Genomic DNA, 25,360 nt, shown 5'->3' on the forward strand with positions numbered 1-25,360 from the left:
TGGTTTAGTTTTAACAAGCCCAGCGACTTTTCTTCTGACGATTTGCTTATAGTCTTGAGTAGGATAATTGGGTAGCGCTTTGTAGAAGGCTGATGCCGATAGCTGTTTATTGGCATCGTTACAATAGTCGGTTCTGGCAAGGAATACGATGGCGCCTCTCCTATTGGCAGATTTATTAACTATGTCCGGACAGCTTGCGCGTTCCTGTAGGGCTTTAGATTCGTTGGTTGTCATGATATGGTGGAAATAAATTGGTGTTTGGTATGCTTCTCGCACATCTCGATCGACAGCTAGGATGTACATGTCGAGGCAACCATCACGCTGTGTGAGAGGGATCCAGTGCTTATAGCTAGGTAGGGTACTATATAGCTAGGTATGGTACTGAAGGCTTCGTCCTCCGCCGGGTGATCGTAGAAGTATTCTTGGCTTCAAGTTTCGGGCGAAATTTTTAAATCCTGAAAACGTTCATATTCACCAAAACCACTAGTAGCCGGGCGGAAGTTGAAGCCCTTTGACAAGATGTTCATCTGAACTGGGGAGAGGGTTATACTTGGAATGGTCTATAAAGGTCTGGTAAGATTTTCTTTTGTGGGGGCAGATGAGGGAAACTTACTGAATAATTGATCTGTTGGGAGCGCAATAGCTGAAACATTTATTAGAACCGCGGGGACATTATCGGTTGTACTGCCAGAGTGGGGGCAATTACAAGGGCCGTAGGTTGTTGAATTCATACGCTTGTGGCCAGTGTTAGAAATCTTATATCGGTAAAACTTCTGGGTTTTTTTGGGGGGATATGGAAGGACCTTTTCCAATTTGTAGTTGCTTAAATGTTTTACCTCTTTTTTGCGCATCTCGTGACCGAGTAGTTCCTCTTTCTTTCGGACAGAATGGGCTGTAGTTTTGTAATGACTGAGAAGTATTCCAGTTATTTCTAATTTGCCTAATCAAGTACCTGTTGCCAAATTTCTATGTTGGAAGCAGAAAGTTCCGTAGTAGCAGGTTTTATTTTAATGCTGAGGGCCCTGGGAGCCGCCGCAGCAGTCAAATACTATGCAAGTGCGGAAACCTGCAATTCCGAAAGTATGCGTTTTTCTGTGATTTGCCTCAGCTTTAAGAACGGTATTGAAACAGGGAAAAAAGCCGCCGTACCTGTTTTTGGTGCGTTGTAGTAAGTTGTTGCTATGCTGATTCTATATTTCAGTGTTGTCAAGCAAAAGAGAGTTGAACCTTTTAGAAACTACAAATTCAAGATGGCCTCCACCATATCCCAAACATAAACCCACAAATTTTACCAATATAGGTTTTTCAACACTGACCACAATCATATAAATCTAACAAGCTTTAGCACAAGTAACTGCCCTCACTCTGGCTATAAAAGCGATAATGTCACCACCAATGTAGTAAATGCTTCGACTACTGAACTCCCACCCGGTCAATTAAACACCAGTACTAACAATTTCCCATCGTCTCGCATCCCCACAAACAATGTTACCGCGAATGTGAAGCACCTTTTAGAATTATCCTCTACCCAGTTCACATGAACGTCTTCTCAAAGGGCCTAAACTCTTGCCCGGGTACTGATGCCTTTGGTGAATTTCAACTTTTTGAGCACTTAGACAATTTCGCCAGGAACATGAGGCCGAGAAAATTACCCCACCTTTCCGCGAGGGGAACCCTGTGGAGATGCGACGCATCTTGGGGGTTCACTTGATGTTTCTTTTGGGTTGATTCTCTAATTGCGTGAAACATGTGAGGAACGCGTATGATGTATTCTTTATTTAACACGCGGCGTAACTTTAACGATGACAGCATTCTGGTCGCTGAAGTGTACGGGTAGTGTACGGGTAGCATCGGCTGCTGGCTTCAACCGTTTGCGTTCGGTATCACGTTTACGAAGTTCGGATTTGGCTGCTCGCGTCAATCGTTTGCGTTCAGCATCACGTTCACGCCGCTTCGCAGCCTTGTATTCAGTGGTGCTAGCATTCCTGTTATCACAGTTATCGGTGCTTGTTACGGTTGCGCGGGCGATAGCAGAATTGTTAGGCTCCATTCAACTCATCGATAGAAATCGGAACACCGGTGCTGGAACGACCGCGGCTATGACGCAAGTTGGCGCGGCTATGACGCAACGTAATCCAACACAATCCACTTTATTCCAATACAACCCAAATCAAATACAATCCAATTCAATCCAATCCAATCTAATCCAAGCCAAGCCAAGCCAACCCAATTGAATCCAATCCAATGCCCCTTGCGAGAGAGTGTTCGCTATCGGAGAGAAGAGGGGGTGAGCGGCGGAGAGCGCAGCTCGCGCGGCGAGGAGAATGGGGGAGGGGCGCGGACGGGCAACAACATTGCCGTATGGAGAGACAAGGCGAGTGACTGAGATGCAGTCGCGTTTAATACTTCTACGATAACCCGGCGGACGACGAAGCCCGCAGTACCCTACCTAGCTATAAGCACTGGATCCCTTCCAGACAGCGGGATAGTTTTCTCGAGATGTACATCAAAGCTCTTGAACTCGATGTGCGAAGAGCTACCAAACAGAAATTTCTTTCAACCGTAACCTGACAACCAATAAAAAGAAAGTCCTGGAAGAACTCGAAAGCTGTCACGACATAGTTATTAAACCTGCCGCTAAGGTAGGCGCCTTTATAATCGTTCACAGAACTGACTATGTTAACGAGGCCAATACGCAGCTATCGCTATCAACGCTCTACAAACCACTACCCAATAATCATACTAAAGACTCTAAGCAAATCGTCAAAGAAAACTTGCTGGCCTTGTTAAAACTACACCATCAATAAAACCACGGCTCGATCACTGATAACGTTGAGCCCAGTAGCCGGAATATTCTCCATCCTCCCTAAGATTGACAAGATGGACAACCCCGCGCGCCCCAACGTTTCTGGCATTTGCACCGTTACCGAAAACCTCTCGCCCTATGTGGATAACCTCATTTCCGAAATTCCGCCCAGCTTTCCCCACTTCATTAGGATTCCAATTATTTTCACTCAAACATCTCAAGAATTGAATTTCCTGTAACTGCATCATAGTCACCATTGACGTTGCGTCAGTGTATATAACATTTCCCATGAAGACGACATCACAGCAGTACCGCTTCCGTGTGAGCAGTCACTGTTCGACAAACCTATCGATTCTTCTAATGTCGCAACTTTCCTTAGGCGTATTCTTGAACTTAACAATTTTGTGTTGGATGGAGTTCATTACGTGCAAGTCAGCGGAACGTCATGGGTACTCGAATCAGACCCAACTGCGCCAATATCTTTGACACGACCCATCGAGAACTTGAGACTACCCTTCGGAATAAAAAGAACCCGGAACAAGTTTTTGACGACCCCGTTGGGCGAGCCAACCAATTAAACCATAACGAAATCTTTCAGAAAACAGTCGCGAAGGTTAATCCGCAAACAAACTTATTTTTACGATTGCATTATAAAGCGCGCCTTAGATAACGACATAACGAAGAACGACGGGACAAGCGCTCACTTGCAACTATCATTTATTGAAGCATGGTCTCGGATTTATAAACTTATTGTGAAAGCATGCGCACTGGGATACATAAACGGAAAGCATCAAACAAAAGGACATAATCAAAGTTACGTTTTCAAATACTCAAGCTCGGTGGCACGCAAAATCATAGATGTATCGCTGACGCACCTGTACCCTTTGTTCTGAATATAAAATGCTTCTATGAGCTCTCTCTCCACTGTAGAGAAAACTTTCACTATTTTTCAATCATAATGCATCAACTTGCCCACAGCTGTGTTTCATAAATTTATTTTAACCCACTAAGACACCGTTCCGAGAGTGTCAACAGTACAAAAAAAACATCACAATATCGTAAGTCAAATTGAACGCTTGACAAACTTATATCCCGAACAAGCTCGGGTTGTCTACTGGCATAATAAGAATTTCGGCAAATTTCTTGCAACCTCTTGTATCAGCCGACCGGAAACTACTGGTTGCATTCCCTGTAATAAAACTGGATGTAAATTATGCCCACAAGTGACCACGACACCGGGTGCAACCAGCACAGGTTCACAGTATTGCGTCAATATAAAAGGTAACTAACTGCGGCTCCGCTAATCTCGTATACCTTCTAGAGTGCACTTTTTGGAGACAACAATATATCGGCCAAACTGAAACGGCCTTTAAAATATGGTTCACAAATCACCACTCTCTTGCAAAAAAAAAGTTCCCCTTATTTTTCCCTATCAAAACATGTGAACGGTCCTGGTCATGCATTTGAACATATTAAAGCAACACTTTTAGAATACGGATTCAAAACCCCTTACTACAACGAGGTTCGGGAATCTTATCTCGTTTATAAGTTTAGGTCAGCGGCACTTGGCAACAATGGAAGTATGCCTCAAGGAGGACATTTGGGCGAATACGTTCAACTTGCACAGCGTATAAACCACACCGCTATATTTCTTACTCGTGTCCTGTGTGTTTCTTACGCTGTGCAAGATGAAAGTATGCCTTGATTAAAATTGGAGGCCTCATAATTTTTTTCACGTTGTTCAAAATTCCTACCCTTGCGTTTCCCATCAGAATTCGCCCAAACTGTTCAATTTCAGCAGCTGTATTAGCCTAATGCGGCTCCACAACAACATTTCTCGTTCTTATTTCCTTTTGTGTTGCGAGGTCACTATGCAATGCTCTTTTGTGCACGATATATATTATTTTCATCCGCGGAGGGCATACCCAAATTACGGCGTGTGTGAATCCACCGGAACCCGCCGCCCCACCCACTGAATACCTTATTGGGTACCTTTCCCTTATGTTTAAAACCGCGATTTTGAATGCTTCTGCACTGCCTGAACTTGCAACTTGCAGCCTACACCACGTGCGTTACCACGTCGTCGCGCAATTTTGAGAGCTGCCTTCTTAATGGGACGCTGAAGTGAACTTGTCAAGCTCCCGTTTTTGCTTGCACTGCGTAGACCGGCTAAAATTAACACACTTTTCATCGTTTATCCCGTTAACAAGTGGGGAATTATTTCATAAAACTCGAAAGAAGAAAACCACCATGTGCGATCTGCGGCGGCGGCACCAACTAAACGCTGTGACGATGGGAGGAGGTGCACCGTGATTGGACGGTACCCACGATTAGCATTCAAACAAGTTGCGGTTTCGGTTCTTTAAAACAACATGCTTGACATTCGACGTTATCTCATGGACATTCTCGATATCTTAGTAATGGTCATACCGCGCTTCTGCCATATTGTTGGCTATAAATGACTAAGATAAGCCTCCCAGGACGGCTTGGAGTCGTACCAATCGCTAGGCGATGCCTACGCAGTGGATGAACGCCCTCCGCATCACCGCAGACGCTCAAATGCCACCCGCTTTTTCCAAATATTTGCAGCTTGCCTCACTCATACTTGTATAGCAAAAAGCGAGTTCGCACCAGGCCGAGAGTCTGCTGATTCTGGCCTGTGCCCACTGCCCGCAAGCAGTCGGCAGTTATGGCAACAGCATGCCAAAGAGAACACGCCAGCGCGTCAGTGTCAGTCTGTGGGCGTTTTGCGAACTCGTTCTTGGAGCAGGGAACGCTACGGCCCAAAAATGGTGAACTCAGTATAGGAAAGATTGACAGAAAAAAAAATATGCTTATAAAAAAAACATCCTCGACTATTTGAACTTGCAACTTGCAAAACAACATGACTACTGCTCAAGACCACTCGGTCACAGGCCTGCGGTGCCGCCGTTGCAAATATGAGGTATATAATGTATAACCAATTTATCCTTTTATATAGTTTTAGCATTTCAAGCAGCTTAGGTGACTGTTGTATAGCTCTAGCGCAGTAAGCGTCCCCAAAATTTCCGCAATATCTCATATCTAGCAAGTGTATTTCTCAGACGGAAAAGAATTCGCAGATGCGTAGTCGTTCTCCTGAGCGCTGCTTAGTGCTGTACATGTTCACCCAGCGAAATAAGTGCTTCCTGCTCCCTAGTTTTAAGCTGTGCGGTAAAAGTTTCAGTTGATTTTATTTTCTTAGTATTATATTGGCCTTAGATTTTCCTACTAGCGTACCAGTCAGCGAAGCGTCGCTTGTGCGCTTGTGCAGCGCTTGTGTAGAGGGACCCGAATTTGGAGATTGATACAGTGTACAAACTAACAAACTAAAGAAGTGCACATTCTTTCATTCAAAAACATGTCATGGCTTAGTTTCAAGTGAATGAACGTATTGCGACAAGCCGTCGGCGGCCGGCGAACTAAACACTGTACCATACACGCTGGGCCGACTGACTTGGTGTGAAGGTCGGCGAGCCGTGCAGTAGCGCAGTCAAGCGAAGTCATCTCCTGGTGATGTCACACAATAACTCCACAGAAAATGGGCGAGGATGAAGAGGACAGCATTTTCCAATTGATTTTCGTAGTAAATAAATTCGCGTAAACACACTCAGAGTGCTCTACACATAACCTGTGGATTCCGGACTAACATTTGGGCTAGTAATCCCGCAGTGCTTACAAATCACTTCAGTGTCGTTTTAAAACAACACCTGGCTCTCTCTATCTGTCTATTTTTGCTGTTGTACTACGGAGATAGCCCTACTGAAAGCACACTCTCCTTTTTCGAAACATTTTCCTATTCTTCTCAGAGTTTTCCGCAAAGCTAAATAGAAATGTGTTCCAAATGTTTGTGGCAGCAAAATCATGTAAGTGTGATTTGTTGAAGGCAAGTACCATTGCTGCTACATAGTAAACCTTCTTAGGTGAGATTTCTGTTTATATATATATTTTGTCGCGGCACATAGCGGTGGGTAATACCCCACTAAGCCATTACTCAGGATCAGCTACGACGACGACGAGAAGGTGCGGGTGTACCTTGCAGTGATTAGTCTGGTCACTGCCTTGAAAATTATGTAAGTAGATTGTTCGCCTTTTTCACTGTTAGTCTCATCTACTCTGCCACCACGATTCATTTGATGGAGTGCGTGGGTCCATCCCTGTCCTGGCTTCCAATTAGCCCCTAATCGGCGTCGGCGCAATCATCGAGGGGCCGTTAACTGCGTCGGACAGCTCCAGCCCTGCTGCCGCCAGCCCTCGACGACGTCCATCCGGCCCGCGTCCCCAGTCCGTGACGAACCGTTACAGAGTCACCATTACCCGAGGACATGTCACCAGACGACGACGACGTGCGCCAGCCCTGTGGTCCGACGTGGTTCCCAGCCCACACCGGTTGGTTGTTTCTTGCGGACTTCACTGCTAATGGGCCAATAGTCGCCAAACCAGTGTCCTGCATCCGTGGCGGCAAGTGGTTTTTCCTGGTGTATTTTCCCGCATCGCTCGTCTGTATCACCATCCGCACCATGCGGCAGCTTCGACCTGGACGGTCGCCCTTGACCGGAGGTAATATCAAAGGACATAGCCGTGGGAAATAACCCACAGCGTCATTTCAAAGGCCCAGTGCTTTCCGCAGTAAGTGGTTGCATTTTTCGTATTTTTTTTACTAATATACACTCCCGAGTGTATGCAAAATAATTTAGCGTGTATCATGTAGACACAGTGATTTATTGGCATATTGTGGGGACCAATTTATTACGCAAAGTTCGCAGTATTTACGGGCGAATCCCTGCTGCTTTACATAAACCTCGCGCGAAGTTTCCATTTTGCCATTTAAGAAACCTCGTTTCAAAGGCAGCCATATATTCCGATCACTATCTTCCAATCATACGTATACCGTATTGCAATTTCTGGCATAGTAAATCTGGCTTCATTTCACCTTGATTTACATCCTAAAAATACTATAAATACGCGTACTTTTGTATACTTTTTACTAAAGCTGTTCATTCTATTGTGATGGGTACGCAATCAGATAACTCAGTTAAGTGGTTTGGTATTTTATTTATTTGATTAGTATGAGCCTACTGCACGTCTACATTCCGATAAAATATGTCCGTAGCTTGCACTAGTTATCAGACTTGCACTAGTTATCCGTAGCTTGCACGAGTTATCAGACTTGGCAGTGTTCCGTTAGATCTGCGCAGATTTATGATAGCTTGTCTTCAATATGCATCATACTTTTCCACCCTTGAAGCTCAAAAATTTCTTGACAATAGTGGTTTATCAGCCATACACTTCAACGCACGTAGCCTCAGAAAAAATTATGACGATATTCTTGCTCAGTTATCCTCTTTGAATCACTATTTTTCGTTTATTTGCGTATCAGAGACCTGGCTATCACCCGATGATGCCAATCTTTTTTGCTTTCCCAATTATACACCAGAATACAACCATCGCTCAACAAGCAATCACGGTGGCGCTGCAATCTTTGTTGCCTCTAACATGAACTACAAAGGCAGAACTGATCTTCATCTTTCCGTTGAAAAATGTGAGTCAGTTTGGATAGAATTAGATGAACCATCGCTACCTACTGAGTTTTGTAAAACTGTTATCGGCTCCATATACCGTTCACCCTCATCACCAGTGTCGACATTTTGTTCAGAATTAACCAAACTCCTCAGCTCACTAGCAACAGAAAAGAAAAGTGTAGTAATTTTAGGCGATATCAATATTAATCTGTCAGACGAGGGTAACCCTTCGTGTGTTGATTACACTAGTTGCTTCCTTTGCTTTGGCTATGAATCACTGGTTAGCATTCCAACTAGATATGTCCTGAGTACAAATGGCACGATCATTGACCATATTTTATCAAATTTCATACCTCAAGAAGACTGTGGAATTCTTGAATTTAGCCCTACGGACAACTATCCCATATTTTTTCGTCTCGACTTCCACGCGAAAAAACAAAATAGGACATTTTATAAAACTGCGCTTAATAAGGAAGAGTTTACTATCCAGGTGCTTCAGGCGGATTGGTCAGATGTTTATTCGTTAACAGACGCTGAGTCAGCCTATAATAAGATGGTATGCATTGTTAAAGAGTGTTCGGATAAGGCTTCGGCGGTTGTTAAGTGTAATAGAAAGTTTTCAGCTCCTCACAGCCCCTGGCTAACTAATGGACTACTGAAGTCTATGCGAAAAAGAGAAAATATGTATAAGAAAACAAAAAAGCGGCCTTTTAACACGAAGATAAAGGATCGGTATAAAAAGTACTGCAATACCCTCAATAGACTGCTGAAGACAGCCAGAAGAAGATTTTACGAAAACAACATTGATGAGGCAGGCAACGACGTAAAACATAAATGGAACATAATTAACAATTTCCTCAACAATACCGCGATGCACTGTCCTGTATCGAAATTAATATCCTCCAACATCACGTACAGTGACCCATTCGACATTGCAAATATATTTAATGAACAATTCTGTGGGAGCCAACTCAACACACCACGAACTGAACCTCAACCATTACAACGACTTCCCCAGTCTTTTTTCCTTTTCCCGACTACCCCGGATAAAATTACTCCCATAATAAAAGACATCAAAGTAACTAGTGCGGGCCTTGACCATATTTATCCCAGTACTAATAAATTAATACCGTATGACATAGGAACCCCCTTGAGCCATGTAATTAACGTGATGTTTTTAACGGGAGTATTTTCCCAACAGCTTAAAAAAGCAAGAGTAATTCCAGTCTTTAAGAAAGGAAACAGAGAATGTGCTGCCAATTACCGTCTCATCGCCATCTTGCCATTCTTCAGCAAAGTTGTTGAAAAGTGTTTTGTAAATCGCTTGATGAAATATCTATCCAAATTTAACATCCTCTCACCTCATGAATATGGCTTTCGGGCTGGTTTGTCGACTGACTGCGCCGTGCTTTCTTTCACAGATAAAATTAAAACTGCAATAGACTCGGGATGCTATGCTGGTGCGTTATTTGTACACCTTAGCAAAGCATTTGATTCCATTAATCACAGTATCTTGTTAGCTAAACTCGAAGCCATATGTGTAGTTGGTCCATGTCTAACTTTCATTAGTAGTTATTTGTCAAATAGGAAGCAGGCCGTATTTATATCTAACGTAACATCAAGTTTCAAAACCACAAATAAAGGCGTCCCACAAGGATCAATCCTCGGCCCCATCTTATTTTTAATCTACATCAATGATCTTCCCGCCTGTCTTACTAGCTGTGAACTATTTCTTTATGCAGATGACACGACCATATTATCATCTAGTACATCAGTTGCCCCCGTTACGTCTAGACTCAGCAATGATTTAAACAATATTTTGCTTTGGTGTCGTAATAATTGTCTACACATTAATGCAACTAAGACAACATTTATGGTTTTCCATTCACACCAAAAGCCACTCACCTGCAATCCAGTTATCTTGTCGAACAATTATTCAATACCTATGGTTAACCAATGTTCATTCCTGGGTGTTGTTCTCGATACTAATTTGAAGTACACTGACCATATTGCCCATGTAAAACGGAAAGCCGCCTTCGGCATTCGCTTCCTGTTAAAGGCCCGGCCATTCTTTAAAACGCCCACACTAATCTCACTTTACTTTGCTTTTGTTCACAGTCATTTCTTGTACTGCGCCGCATCTTGGGGCAATACATACCCGACCCACTTACTTCCTTTACAACATCTGCAGAACCAAGCTATTCGGATCATAACTTTCAGTCCATACCGAACCAACGCTTCATTGTTACTTACAGAATATCGTATAGTCACGGTCTCAAATCTCGTGAAATTTAGCCTCCTTGTTTACCTGTTCAAATCTGTGCATGACCTATGTTCATTTAGCATATTCAACCGTGATTCACTAAAAAATTTGACTTCCACTAGGGTCGCTTCGACTGGCAACATACTCCTACCTAAAATCCGCAGCAATTATGGCAAGCTGAATGCTACTTTTGTGGCTGTAAATAACTGGAATTCTCTCGCGACCGAAACAAAACAATCGCTATCTTTAACAAGCTTTAAGAAAAATCCCCGGGCATATTTACTCAACCGCAATGATTAATTTGCTTAACTGGTTGGACCCCATGTTTTTACGCTATATTTTCATTGCACTCCTGACCTGTTTATTACTTTACTATTTTTGCAGCGTTGTTTTCAACGATCTTTGTTAAATTTTGCACAGTGCACATATAACATCCATAAAAAGCTCTTTGAGTTGTATTTCGCACTAACGCATTATATCTTCTTTTCACTGCTAACTTTGCTGCAGAATTGAACTTTTTATTTCCTATCTGTAATAGGAGGTCCCCCTCCAGCCTCGTGCTCTGGGACCTCCTTCTGTATATTTTCTTATGTAAATATGTTTACGGCAAATAAATTTCTTCTTCTTCTTCTAGTGAGGTAAGGCAGTTGTCAACAGCGGATTTTAGTGTGCTCTTCGCAGTAAGCCGCTGCTGCTTCGGGCGCTAGGGCTTTCTTTGGTCTTCCCACTGCAGCACCACGTGCGCATGGAGTAGAGGAGGCGAGCGCTTTGTAACCGCGCCGGCTGTTTCGAGCTTCTTGTCACATGTGACGTCGTGGCCAGGCTCTTCCTTCACACTTGCCGTCTGTGGGTTGCAGATAGGGAAGCGGAGCACACACATGGCACGCGCTGCGCCCTAAGTCCGTGGTCTGCGAGGAGGTTACGTGACTCAGTGCTGTCGCAGGTCCTTGGTGAAGAATTCTTGTTGGTAGGCCGAGTCATGGGAATAGCTTTACACGCTTTCTGCGGCAACATTTCCCGTGACTAGCTTTACGTGGCTTTACGTGATTTTCTCGGGAACATGTCCGGTTACCAGCTTTACGGTACGGTACGACAACTTTATTGATAGTGCCTGCAGACGGCTTGTCGCCCTGGTCTTGTTAGGGTACTTCGCCGCGACGCGGCCTTGACGTCGTCTCGGTTGGTGTCGCCTCTACTTTGGCCGCGGACCAGCTTTACCTGAAATTTCTGATTTGGGCGACGACATGACCTGTCTTTAGCTTTACAGGATGTCACGAGATTTTGTTGACGTGATTTATGTCATAATGCGCAGTGATACAGGCGGCATTCAAGTTATGCTAGTTGGACCCGGTTGGTACATTATTTGGGTCATGGGACAAAAATTGCGTGGTGTTACGGGATTTAGGTCAACTACTAGGTTTGCGTGATGGTACATGAGCATGTAAGCGGTACCTAAGCTAGGCTGGGTAGCCGCAGCTAGAGCAGCTGGCTGCTAGGCAATGGGAGGCGGCGCGCAGCTGGCCAGAGTTTTCAGATAGTGCAGTAAGGAATGCATATAAATTTGCAGAACTGTAACAGTGAGACATAGAACTTCTGTTGATATGCCATTTATACCTGTGTTTACTTTGCAGCCATGCCTCTCACTTTTTGTGCACATAGGGGCAGCCCACAACAAAGCCCGTTTTTCTCGCTCTCCTTGTCTTTCCATAGCCAGTAGCCCTACTTCACTCACGTATGTAATTTACCTTTAAGAGGGGGGGGGGCGAAGGAGCAGTCGATCACTTGCACACGCGGTTTATAAGTCAGCAACCCGGCATTTATCGCACTTACGTTGTACGTGATACCCACTCTATTAAACAGACACCCCCTCTGTGGTACTTTTCCCCCGCATGCGCAGCGGTAATCGCTGCCTGTCGCTTCTTCTGTTGCCTCTCAGTATTGGCCTATTGTCGCCTTCGTCCCGTTCTTTCGTCTTCAGCCAGCAGCACTCTCTGCAACCTTTATTGCAGAACGTCTACAAGTGTTGGTCTTTGTAACGCGACGCCTAAAGCAGAAATCTGGCGAGTCGAGCTTGGCGTTGCCGTCTTCCTGACAACATTGTCATTTTTTTAAGTCAGCTCTACCCAGTATATTGGTACTGTGTCCTATTATATCTGGATGTGTTAGCGAATTGAGGTGCACGAGCCCTAACATTTTGTCATTATGCCACATATATTGCTTACCTCGTAGTACGGGACGGCTTGTCTTTTCCCTAACATGTGATTGCTGCATTTTAGGGGCGAAGCTGCTTTTGCTCGGACCATGTCCCGGGCGTACACGGCACATTAATGATGATTGTGGCAGGATCCCCATAGAGATTGTCCAACCAAACATTGGCCGAAGAGGTCAAAGCGTTCAACGCGTTCGTTGCTACCCAACAAGGAGGAGAGAAAGAAGAGGTCGTCGTTCGTCGCCTCTGAGCTCAAGACTCTTGCTCGTGCCCTGTCCCGTCGCTCGTTGCTGCCATACACGCCGGACCGATTATGACTGTGGCATGATCCTCCTAGGGATTGGCCAACCAAAGATTGGCCGAAGATGTGAAAACCTTCAACGCGTTCGCTGCTACCCAAAAAAGAGGAGATAAAGAAGAGGTTGTCATTCGTTGCCTGCGAGCTGAAGGCACGTACCGTGGGTTCGCGACACAAGACGCTCGGCAGAAGGCGAAGGCCAAGGTGGCTAAAATGTCACACACCGAGTTCGCCAACTTACCCATAGAGATTCTCATCGTCCCAAACAAGCCCTACATAATCACCACAAACATCGACGTCATCGACGGGCTTGTCAACGGAGCGGAGGAAAGCTTGACGTGTGGAGTCTTTATATGATGTGTGGGCGAATGTTTCACGGTTTTACCGATAAGAATTTTAGCTTCGCAACACTCATCATCATTCACTTCATGGAGATGGCGGGATTTTTTGATCTCCCCATGCTTAAGCTACAGCTCAAAGAAACCGTCCTCGCAAGATCCTGGGTAGCTGGGGATGATGATGGGCTTCCGGGGTGTTGTCATATTACGAAAAGCACCACAAATCCTTTTGGCTGGTCAATCTCGGTCACCTGCATTTCACAGTAGCAAGCTTTCTAACTGTTCACGACCGAGAAAGAGGCCGATGTTGGCGTGCCATCTCAAGACATTTTGTGAAGTTTGACTGCGCGTGGCATTTTACCTTGTGTTTGGAAAGCCCAGGCACCTCGCCTGATGCGAGCACTTCATTTCAGTGCACCGAGCACCGCAGAAGTGGTCAGCAGTTGCTTCGTTGTTGATCAGAGCTGAAATGATCTGCATCCAACCAGAGAATCGGGTGGAGGACTCCATTCTTGACCTCAATATTCTTTCGTACTACGGATATCGCGGCACTCATTCACTACATCCAAACGACTCCTTGTTCGCACTGCGCATGGAATTGACGTTGGGGACTACGGGCGGGAGGAACGTTCCTACGTTTCTGAAGCCAGCTTGGCCATTTTACCTATACTCTGCTCCTATGCATGCAAACTGCACGCGCCATCCCAAAAACGTGGATACGAAGTAGGGAACTCTAAGGAAAAACTGCAGAAAAACGTTCACTGCCGGTACACTCTGCGAAGAAGAAAAACCAGCTGCCCTGGGGCAGCCGAAGGAGTATAGGAAACAAAACACGTTTGTTCGTACGTTGCTGTTTAGCATTCTGCCAGTGTTCTAGCAGCTAATTCGCGGAAAAAATTGTGAAAGAACTCGGGTATGTTCTGGCTAACGAACATGTTGGCCATTCCTCTCTCGCCTTGTGGATATCTCACTGTCTATTTTGAAATCTCCCACCATCGCAATGGGAATGCCATTGAAGGAAGCAAGAAGCCTCACTGCGCGCCTACAACATCCCCTTGATCTTGCACAAAAGAAACTATCCCCGGCAGTGGGTGGAGTGGGTGTGCTAGACGTAAAAACCACTGGCAAGAACCTCACTCCCATAGTTCTTGCACAACCCCGAAGTAATTCGAACGGGCAGAACATAAGGAACAGGGAACGCTATCGCTTGGGTACCACAAATATCCAGTCTCCTATATTTACCTATTTATGCTGTACGTGGAACACGAGGTTCATGCAGTTTGGCTGTAAAAGTGAATACGTCGTTTGTAGTACACAGGCGAAGCCTTAACTTCTAGGTACACCTGCCACAGTATCAAAATGTTGTTTTAAGCACCAGGATGTATCATCAGTAGAGACCGGATTTTAGGCAAATGCCTATTTTTTTCCTTGCGTTCCTATCGCCCCATTTCGATATATGAGCACGAATTGGAGGTCAGGGATGGCTTTTATGGTGGTTTTATAGAGCCTATACATGCCTATTTTGGGTGTTGGTGCCTAAACTCCGATAAATGGCTATAAATGCCTTTTTCTCAAATTGGCGCCTAAATCAGAACTATGTAGCGTCAAGTTTCGCTTTCGAGTGCAATTTGATACCTTTATTCATTCTACCTGGAAATATTTACTGTTCTGAATTCTATGGGTTTGAACCTGGTCCTCTTTTTTAACACTCCTCTCCCACCCTTCCTTTGCGCCGGTGCAGCCGGAGCGGCGGCTTCTGCATGCTTTGCGGGTGGCTTTCTCGCAGGACTTGGTGGTGGACGCACAACTCTACTCCCCAGGGGAACTATGATACCGTCAGGGGAAAAGAAAATGATGGGGAAAAATTACGCCCACCTCCCCTCGCGGGAACCCTGGTGTGATGCAACGCATGTGGGTGGTGGTTCCATTGGTGTTTCCGTTGGGTTGATTCTCTAAAGGAACCGTCGCATCAAGCAATCGTCGAGTACTGCGAGAGAGTGCAAACGGTGCACGGACGACCGTCGACTGAGACCGCGTTCGCTATGGGAGAGAGGAGAGGAGGAGAGTGGAGGAGAGATGCACCTGTGCCGACGCCGACGCCGCCGCCGCCGCCGAGAGGAGGGGAGAGTGGAGGAGAGACGCACCTGTGCTGCCGCCGCCGCCGTTAGGCGAGACCGTTCGCTATCGGAGAGAGGAGAGTGGAGGAGAGACGGACGCTTCCGCCGGACAGACGCAGGAGTGACAAAGCCCCGAGCAAGAGATGCGTTGCATCTAAAAACAATGTGACGTACACGCCCTTATCGTGTTTGTAATTTACTAGTTGAAAGGTTCACCACCAGGGGAGAAATTGGCTCTAGGCGATTTGACCCGACCAATAGAAGGCACCCTTCCCTTCTGGTCCAGTCTTTCAACGTGCACGGTCTGGCTTTCTCGGCTGCCCTTTTCAGCCATGCCGAAACGGAAGACGCCCAGAAGTGAGTTGATCCGACAGTGGACACTTAACTCACCATGCTACAGAATAGACAGAAAGACAGTGTTTTGCCAACCGTACGGAAAAAAGGTGAACCGACGAGTTTTTACGTGGCGTGAGTGTTTCATGTGTTATTCGAAACCACGGCCTCTCGATCAAGTGCGCTTGATCCAGGGGCCGTGGTTCAACTCGAAACTATGCAAAGTTGTCCATTGCGCCGCCTTGATTGGCGCCTGGGTGTCATGGCCGCGATTCGCTGTTATTGCTTTTTTTTATACTGCCCCTTCTGAGAAAAGAAAGGAGGCACCTGTGTATTTTGAATACGGCAGAGCGTTCCTTAAGGTGCCTGCATTTTTTCAAACGTTTGTTATTTTGATTGCTAGCGTTGTTTATAAGTTCTAAACTTTAAATACCGTTGAGATTATATAAATGAAATATTTTAGATACCTTGAGAAGGATATTCACATTTTTATGTACCGTCCCTGTGTGGTGCGTTAAGTGAAAATCCACAAATTTCTTAATCAAACGAGCAATTGATTGGTGGGTACTGAAGATGATGTTTCAAAACTAGCGCTGATGAACGGAGCGTGTTTTTAAGATATGCACTGGACATCCGTTAAATCGAAGTCCACCTCGTAGCTACTCGGTTAATTACATGCAGACGCTAGCTAGAATTACCGAAGTAAGCCACGCTAAGTTAACACGTAATTTAATCTGGTATCTTACTCCCCCGCTGTGCCACCGTGAAATTTAGGGTATTGATGGCGCGCGCCGAGTCAGTTGAAAAGAACGTCAATGGAATCTCACCTTCTTGTTTTTCAAGTACGTTTTGGTGGTATGACACGCGTAGCAGCGCGGCGCTCAAGTGCAGTTATACCATCAAATAGGACGCAGCAGGGGTGTTCGAGCGCTTCTCTGCGGAAGATAGAATGTTTATTGATGCTTATCGTATTTATTTGTCTTCTGTTAGCATGTCAAGACGCTTAGTATGCTAGCATGTTTATCTGCGCTGTGATGTTGAATATACGCTTCGTATTCAAGAAATCCTAACGCATTTGCGCAGATTCCTTGCGAGAAGAAGTACCACCTGGCTCAGCATGAGAAGACGGCAGGTCACCTGGCAAACCTTAAGCGGGACAAGCCTTCAACATCCAAACAGTATTTTTTGACAATAGCCTTCAAGGACGACAGGACGAACGCTTTCAAAGTTATTTGTGCAAGGCCCTGGTGGCCGCAAACATCCCTTCGTCCAAACTTGAAAATCCCGTGCTGAAACAATTTCTTCAGAAATACTGCAATCACAACGTGCCGTCTGAGTCTACTTTGAGGAAGAACTACCTCCGGCCTTTGTATGAACAGACATTAGCAAGAATCAGAGAAGAGCTTGGCGACTCCTGCATTTGGATTTCCGTAGACAAACAACAGACGTCAATGGGCGCTTTGTCGCTCACTTTCTTGCTGGGAAGCTTGCGGCGCACGAGAAGACAAGGGCTTTCCTCGTGTGTTCGAAACCTTTGGAGAGAACAAATGCGGAGTCTGTAGCATTCTTTGTAAACGAACCCCTAAAGGTTCTTTACCCTACAGTAGTCGAGGCCACCAAGGTTCTGTTGCTCTACACAGACGCTGCAGCCTACATGCACAGGGCCGCTCATCTCCTGAAGGCCTTCTACCCGCAGATGCTCCATGTCACCTGCCTAGCGCATGCGCTTCATCGTGTTTGCGAGGAGCTAAGGAAGCACTTCACAGACGTCAACGAGCTTATTGGTTCAGCCAAGGCCGTGTTCCTGAAGGCACCCTCTCGCGTGCGCGTCTTGAAGGAGATGCTGCCTGATGTGCCCCTTCCACCAGAACCCGTCGTCACACGATGGGGAACGTGGCTAGAAGCTGTTGAGTACTACAACTGCTACTTTTCGGACATCAAGGCCGTGATCAACGGCCGAATTCCAATTGACGAGAGTGTTGCAGTCACAAAGGCTCAAGCTGTCCTCTCTGTGAATAGCCTTCCAGGAGACCTCGCGTACCTTTGCGCCAACTTCACGTTCTTAGCGGATTCTATCAAAAAACTTGAAAGTGCGGGAGAAACTCTTGTTACGAACGTTGCGCTAATTATCCACGCAAAGGAAAGAATCGCCACCGTTCCCGAAGGACCCGTCGCCGAAAAGACACGTGCGAAGCTGCAATCGGTCTTGGACATAAACAAAAGGTTTTCTGTCCTTAAAGAAGCTTCAGAAGTCCTTGCTGGTCAGCACTGTAGGATCCCAGGGTCAATTAAGCCATCGACTCTTCCCAAGTATAAGTACGCACCAATCACATCTGTCGACGTCGAGCGTTCGTTCTCCGCGTACAAACTCATTCTCAGCGACAAGAGGCACAATTTTGAACCCGGAAATCTGGAGATGCTGGTAGTTACCTATTGTTTCTATAATTTTCATAGTGATTCTTAAACTAGATTCCGCGTTCTGTCCAAACACAATTCTTAATATTTATATTTCGAATGAGCATATGTGTATTTGGCAGTGTTGAAAGGTCTTGCCTGTATAATTAGGGTACCTGTAGAAAGTTGCTAAAGTTTGTACGTAAGTTCTCACGTAACAACATGTTAATTTCTAACAAACCTTGTCTATCTTGCAGTTATTATTTTCTTGCTTTATTGTAATTTAATTGCGTCAGGCAGACATATTTTTGCGCTTTTATAAATCAGTACTACCACATTTCCAGCATTGTTTCTCCTGCCTGTTTCACAATATGCGATGCTTGAGTGACTTTCGCATCTGGACATGTATGTAAGCAATGCGCTTGTGGAATTAAGCCAACTGATCGCCACTAGCCCAGAGGTATTACGGGGCAATTCCACGTCTAAGGTCAATGTATAGAACTTGTTATGACAGAAAAATAAAGAATTGAATTGAATTGAACTGTTACTGCCACTGTGGCCTCATAGCAATGACATTTTTGGATTTCCTGTCGTGCTTACAGTTCGCTCACGTCTTCACTTGAAATTATTAGCATTTATCTAAAAATTTATTGCGCCTATTTTATTCTTTTTAGTGCCTAAAACGTTGTTTTTGCCGCCTATTTTTGGCGCCTAAAACGTGTTTTAGTGCCTAAAAATTCGGCCTCTAATCATCAGGCGCCTTCGCCGAGTCCTGCGTTATAACGTTGCGCACAAATAACTGGAGACGTGCAAGCGCGCATGAAAAGAAGAAAAATTCCCTTCACGCCTTTATTAGGAGCCGATCGGCTTAAACAAGAGGAAGGACCATTCCAACCCAGCATAAAAAATCAACTTCCTATCCACGCAAGGTACCCAGGCACACCGTATTGCGCTGTACATTAGGCGGCCTTTCGTGGTTTTTGCTTTACTAAAGCGAAACCTCAGTGTCCTTACTGATGCCATTGTACGCCACTACGCAATGCAGGAAAGCCAACTTTCTCTGACTATGATGATGAACGACAGTGAGTGACGTGAAACAAAAAGAAAAAGATCGCACCCTCCCACTGCTCTGCCGCATTATCTTAGGATAGCTTCAGTGTGGTTTTTACAATTTTTTCTTGTTGTTCCTGTAGAGCCACAACTCGACCTGTTTTTTTTTATTGTTTGTTTTTTTTAGTGATTTTTTTTCTTTATTGGGAAAATAAACACACGTGCACGCTATAGAAAGAAAGTGGGTACCTCATTTTATATGTAGTTTGCCTCAAATAGGCGTGAGGTTTCTTTGCTATAAATTCTGTGGAGATGTATGACCTATTCTAGCTGTTTTAGGTTCTTTAACGAGTCTGTCTGCGTAAACTATGTGGTCAGATATTCGTTTCACCTTTGCTTATAACGTAATTTACTGATACACAGACCGGGGGAGGAAGCGAAATTTTAACATTCAGTTAGTCTAATAAAACTGTCTTCATCGAAAGCAGAACAACAATTTACAGAAGTGTAACGCGGGTTATCGTTACATTCAGCCTAAAGGGCTCGATGTGAGGTGCAGGGAGAATTACTAGAATAGCATTTAGTTTATTCAATCATGATGATAGCATTATTCTCAAAGATACGTAGCGCTTTCCTGATCTAAATGCTTGCGTTCTTTACGAAAGTTACAACCCTAGTAGCACGGGACATGTGGAGCACTAGCCAGGCATTTTAGAAGGTATTTTACCTTGCTGTCGTTTTTCGTAGATCTATGCAATGACACGGAACCTAAAGGCATGTGCATCATCCTCAACAATGCCGATTTCAACAGACCTGAAGAGTATAGGGAGGGATCCGATCTCAATGTAAATCGCATGAAAGCTCTCTTCACTCAGCTCCACTTCACAGTCACCGTCGAATCCGACCTCTCAGCTTCGGTAAGTTATGGATTTCAGCTTTGATATTTATAAATGCAGTGATAAGACCACCGGCTTGTCCAAGACAGTAAATTCTGAAATGATGGCCTGCCGGCACGACTTTCTCAACCATGATAAATTCATTACTTAGGAAGTTTACAAGGTAGCACGTGATGGATGGCAGACGGTAGAAGAAGACTGATTGATGGCGTCACCTATTATTGCTTATGTACTAGACTATCTGCAGACACATTTATTCACAGATGCGGTACGCATAAGCGGATTTGCATTTAGAATGAAAACTGTGCTTGTTTATTCGTCAAAGATTGTCGCTTTGTATCCTTTCACTACTATAGATACTCCGTTAAAACGCAACTCTCAACGTTTTTCGTACTCTCCGCTCTACTAACACCCGCATGGCCGTACGCTTTTTATGTATTATGACAACCACCAACCGGAAAAAAGGCAGCATGAATTCTGTCGCACGTGTCTCCCCTTTTGTGCACACTTCTGTCATATCAGCATATGCAACGTTTTCACAACCCCTCTTTGCATCGCGCAGCAAACAGAACGTCTCTTCATCAAAGCCTCCAAAGAGGAATCCCAAAAGGACGCCGAGTGTCTGGTGGTCATACTCATGTCCCACGGGGAGGAAGGTGCGATACTTGATATTGACAATGAAAAGGTACCTCTAGATAGTCACGTCTTCGACCCGTTCAACAACGAAAATTGCCCCCATCTTCAAGGCAAACCAAAGATTTTCTTCGTGCAAGCATGCCGCGGAGGTAAGTCCACCTTTTGGCTCATATTTTACCACTACAACACAAAATGTCCTCGCTTTGCCCGGAAATCTAAACGGTGTCTGAGCTAATATGCACCAAGATTAAAACAGAGCGCAATAGAGTTACTGTAGCAAAACCTATTCCGCATTGTTTCCAGTGTAGTGAACTATTCATCAGTAATTTGTCCATTAATCAGATCCTATTAAGTATTTGATATAATTATCTAACTCGAAAAGTAATGTTCTATTCTTTAAAGTGTCAATGAGACACTTGGGGTTCCCCCGAGAGGCATGAAACTGTGGTATTTTCATCGACGAACTAATACTCATTTGTTTTGACTGACTAAGGAAGCCCGTGAAATCCTAATATTAGCACGTGATGGTGCTCCAAATTGCTTCATAGTCAAGCACCCTCAAATTAGCTGATTGAAATCAACTGCTTTGTCTGTCACACGCCCGGAGAGACAAGGCATCACCTTGATAATGGCTTGAATGAAAGGAACTCCAACAAAAAGTTTCGTCGGGCGCTTGTGGCACATGAGGCACAAAGTCGGTCGCGATTTCTCCTTTCTTTCGTTTTTTTTCATTCCGGCTAACTAAGGGTGAGCCTGTTCGAGGGCGGGACACGCTGTCACGTGATGTTTTTTTGATACTTCGCTGGCTTTCTTTATCACTCTAAATAAATGAGTACGGAATCAGTCCATTGCTGAAAATTTCGCAGTTAGATGCCCCTCCTTCGCCACCTCCTCCATCCTGCTCCTCCAGCTCCTCTTCCACCTCCTCTTCATCACCATCATCTTCGTCTTCGTCATAATCATCACCAGCCTATCTACTCCCACTGCAGGGAAAAAGCCTCTCCCATTAGCCTCCAATTATCCCGGTCCTGGGCTAACTGCGACCAATTTATCCCCGCAAACTCCTTGATCTCATCGGCCCATCTAACTTTCTATTGCCCCTTGCCACGCGTTCCTTTCCTACAGATACATTCTGTTACCCTTAATGACGAACAGTTTCTTGCCTTCGCATTACATGCCCGGCCCACCTCCATTTCTTCTTATTTTTCTACTAATATATCCTTAACACGCCTCTGTTCCCTGACCCGTGCTGCTCTCTTCTTTTTCCTCAATGTAACCTAATATATTCCGTTCCATTGCTCGCTGAGTCGTCCTCAATTTGCGTTGAGCCCTCTTAGTGAACCTTCAAGTTTCTGCCCACTAGGCGAGTACAGGTAAGATGCAGCTGTCGCACACTTTGTTCTTCAGGGACAACGGTAGGCTGCCACTCATTATCTGAAAGTGTCTGCCGATTGCACTCTACCTCATTCTTATACTTCCAATTATCTCTGCTCTGGGTGGGATCAGCGGTCACAACTTGGCTAAGTGGGTATATTCGCTTACCACTTCCACGTCCTCGCCACCTACATCAAATTGCGGTGCTGTGCCCAGGTTATTGAGCAATATTTTAGTGTTTTGCGTACTTATTTTCAGGCCCATGGTTTTATTCCGCCCGTCCAGCGCGTTAAGCATGCTTTGCATTTCGTCCCCCGAGTTAGTGAGCAAGGCAACGCCATCTGCAAATCTGAAGTTACTGAGGTATTCTCCATAAACCCTTACTTCCCCCTGTCTCCAATCCAATGTTCTGAATACTTGTAAACATGCTGTTAATAGCATTGGAGATATTCTGTCTCCTTGTTTGACGACCTTTCTCATACGTATTTTACTGCTGTTCTTATGTAGGATGGTAGTAGCTGTGTACCCAATGCAAATAACCTCTAATATTCTTATATAATGCTCGTCTACACCCTGGCTCCTCATTTCCTGAATGAGTGCTGAGGTTTCCACCGAGTCAAGTACTTTCTCATAGCCTATGGAAGCTCTATATAGGGGTTTAGTGTACTCCGCGCACTTCTCTAGCACCTGATTTATCGTGTGAATATCGTCCATTATTGAATAGCCTTTACGAAACCCTGCTTGTTCTTTAGGTTTACTGAAAATAAAGGTGGCAGAAATTCTGTTAGCGATTACCTTGGTAAGTACCTTGCAGACGACTGAGAGTAAGCTGATCAGCCTGTAAATTTTTAAACCCTTCAGGTGACCTTTCTCATGGATTAGGATGGCATTCGCGTTTTTCGAAGGATTCGGTACACTCGTGGGGATTGGGTATTGCATGTACAGGTTTGCCAGTTTTACTAGCACAATTTGCGCGTCATCCTTCAAGAGGTCTGCTTATTATCTGATCTTCACCAGGTGCTTTGCCCCCTTTCATTTCTTTAAAAGCCTGCCTTACTTGTTCTGTCGTTACTGGTGGGATGTATATCTCCTATGAAATACTTTCTCGTTATGCGTTATCCTGGATGTCCTGGCTACTATGCAGATATTTATGGAACACTTCGGCTACTATAACTATTTTATACCGATATGTGATTACAATGCCTTGGTTGTCTTCAAGTGCATACATCTGATTTTTCCCCACGCCTAAATTTCTTTCAATGCTTTCATACTGCCTCCATTATTTACAGCATATTCAATCCTCTCCATATTATTTTTACGTACCTCAGCTGTTTTACGTTTATTGATGAACTTCGAAAGCTCGGCTAGTTCTATTCTGTCAGCTGAGGTGGAGCTTGTCATGGTTTGCTGTTTCCTTATTAGATGTTTCGTCTCCTGGGAAAGTTTACCAGTATCCTGTCTTGCCATCATGCCCGCTTCCGCTACTTAACATTCCGTGATAATGCGTGTAAGAATTTCGCGGTCTTCCTAAGTCGTAAACCATGTTTGCTTGGAAAGAGCTGAATATTGGTTCTGCAGCACGATCCTGAATTCTTAGACTTTACGTCTTCCTCTTGGCTCATTGATCGGCTTCTTACGTAGTAGCTTTTTACAGTTCCTCCTCAAATCTAGGCTGATTGGAGATGTTACCATACAGTGGTAACTACACCTTACCCTTCTGACCACTCCCACATCGTGCATTACGCCAGGGTCATCACATAATATGAATTCTAATAATACTTCATGCTCCTCATTCGGTCCCTTCCACGTCCACTCCCGGCTCTCGCCTTTGCAGATGTTCCTTAGGAATGCCTACAAGTGCTTCATTTACACATTTGATTATGACAGTACTACTCTAGTTAGATAAGTGTTCATAAACAATTATTCAGATCTAATTAAAGAAAAAAATTACTGGTCGTTACTGCAATGTACTGGAAACATTATACACTAGGTTTTTTGGAAGGAAGCCATTGCCCTTTTTGAATCTCTTGTTGCATGATAGCTCGGGCACCTTCTATATTCTAACAAGATTGAAAGTTGGGCGAGCTGGTATGCACTCATGGTGGAATGTAACAGCGCAATAAACTACGAGGGACAAAGAACAATTTCACAAGACGGGCACTGTCTTATGACCTGAAGATATGTTTTATCAAGAGAACTTGTGGCTGGGCGTGTTGGTTTTGCACAGAGAACATGCTTAGTAGCGCAAAGAAACACACACAAGAAGGTGGACTCGGGAGAGGAGCTGCATTTCCAGCTCTTTTTAGCGAAGATAGCATGGTATATTTGTAGGTAAACCCACACTTGCCCAATAGACGTGCCAACAATCGTTATAGATAATTTATCTAAGAACCACACCTCAGCATTGAACCGTATCACGGAAGTATAACTAATGCGCTATGTCCCCTCCAGTGTTCTGGGATGTGCCACCAGCAGTTCACATGCGGTCTTACTTTTGCTTTTTCCCAGTATTTTGGTCTTGGAAAATCGTGGCTTACTTTATTCATAATTTATCAGCTAATTAGCCTAGTTCACCTGTACACGACTTTCAAGCAAGCATGAGGTCGGAGGTTTGATTCCCGCCCGCGGCGCCCACTTTTTCTGATGGATGCGGAAAATGAAAACGCCCGTGTGTGCCAGATTTCTGCGCACGTTAAAGATCCCCAGGAGGTTAAAATTAATCTGGAGCCCTCCACTACGGCGCCCCCGATAGCCTGCGTTGCGTCTCCGCGTTTAACCCTACAATCAAAAAATCACAAGTTAAGACTTTCAATCAAAGAATTGTGTAAAAGAAAATACGTGTAATTATATCCTGCGAACAAACTCTACAAACCACACATATTTTTAAATATATGCCTGCTCGCAAAAAACGTCCATGTATATGCCCGTATGTGTGCATCCGCGCGCGCGTTATAACTACATCTTCGATACCGAACCTGGCGCGGCTAATTGGTGAACCGCATTTGATCTTTTGAGATAGTGATGGTTATAGGGCTAGGAGTTTGACTGTTTCAAAATTTACGAAGAATAAATCCCGAGGCCGCAAGTGCCTTCCAAGCGCTAGCCG

At 44.8% G+C, this 25,360-nt stretch overlaps 1 pseudogene; it reads left to right on the plus strand.

Moving 5' to 3' along the window:
- The window catches only part of LOC144165707 (caspase-3-like), a 101,243-nt pseudogene that overhangs the window by 59,428 nt on the left and 16,455 nt on the right, over positions 1-25,360 (plus strand).

The sequence above is a fragment of the Haemaphysalis longicornis genome, unplaced genomic scaffold (genome assembly GCF_048455015.1).
Source record: "Haemaphysalis longicornis isolate Haplotype H1 unplaced genomic scaffold, Haemaphysalis longicornis Haplotype H1 scaffold_148, whole genome shotgun sequence".
Taxonomy (NCBI): Eukaryota; Metazoa; Arthropoda; class Arachnida; order Ixodida; family Ixodidae; genus Haemaphysalis; species Haemaphysalis longicornis.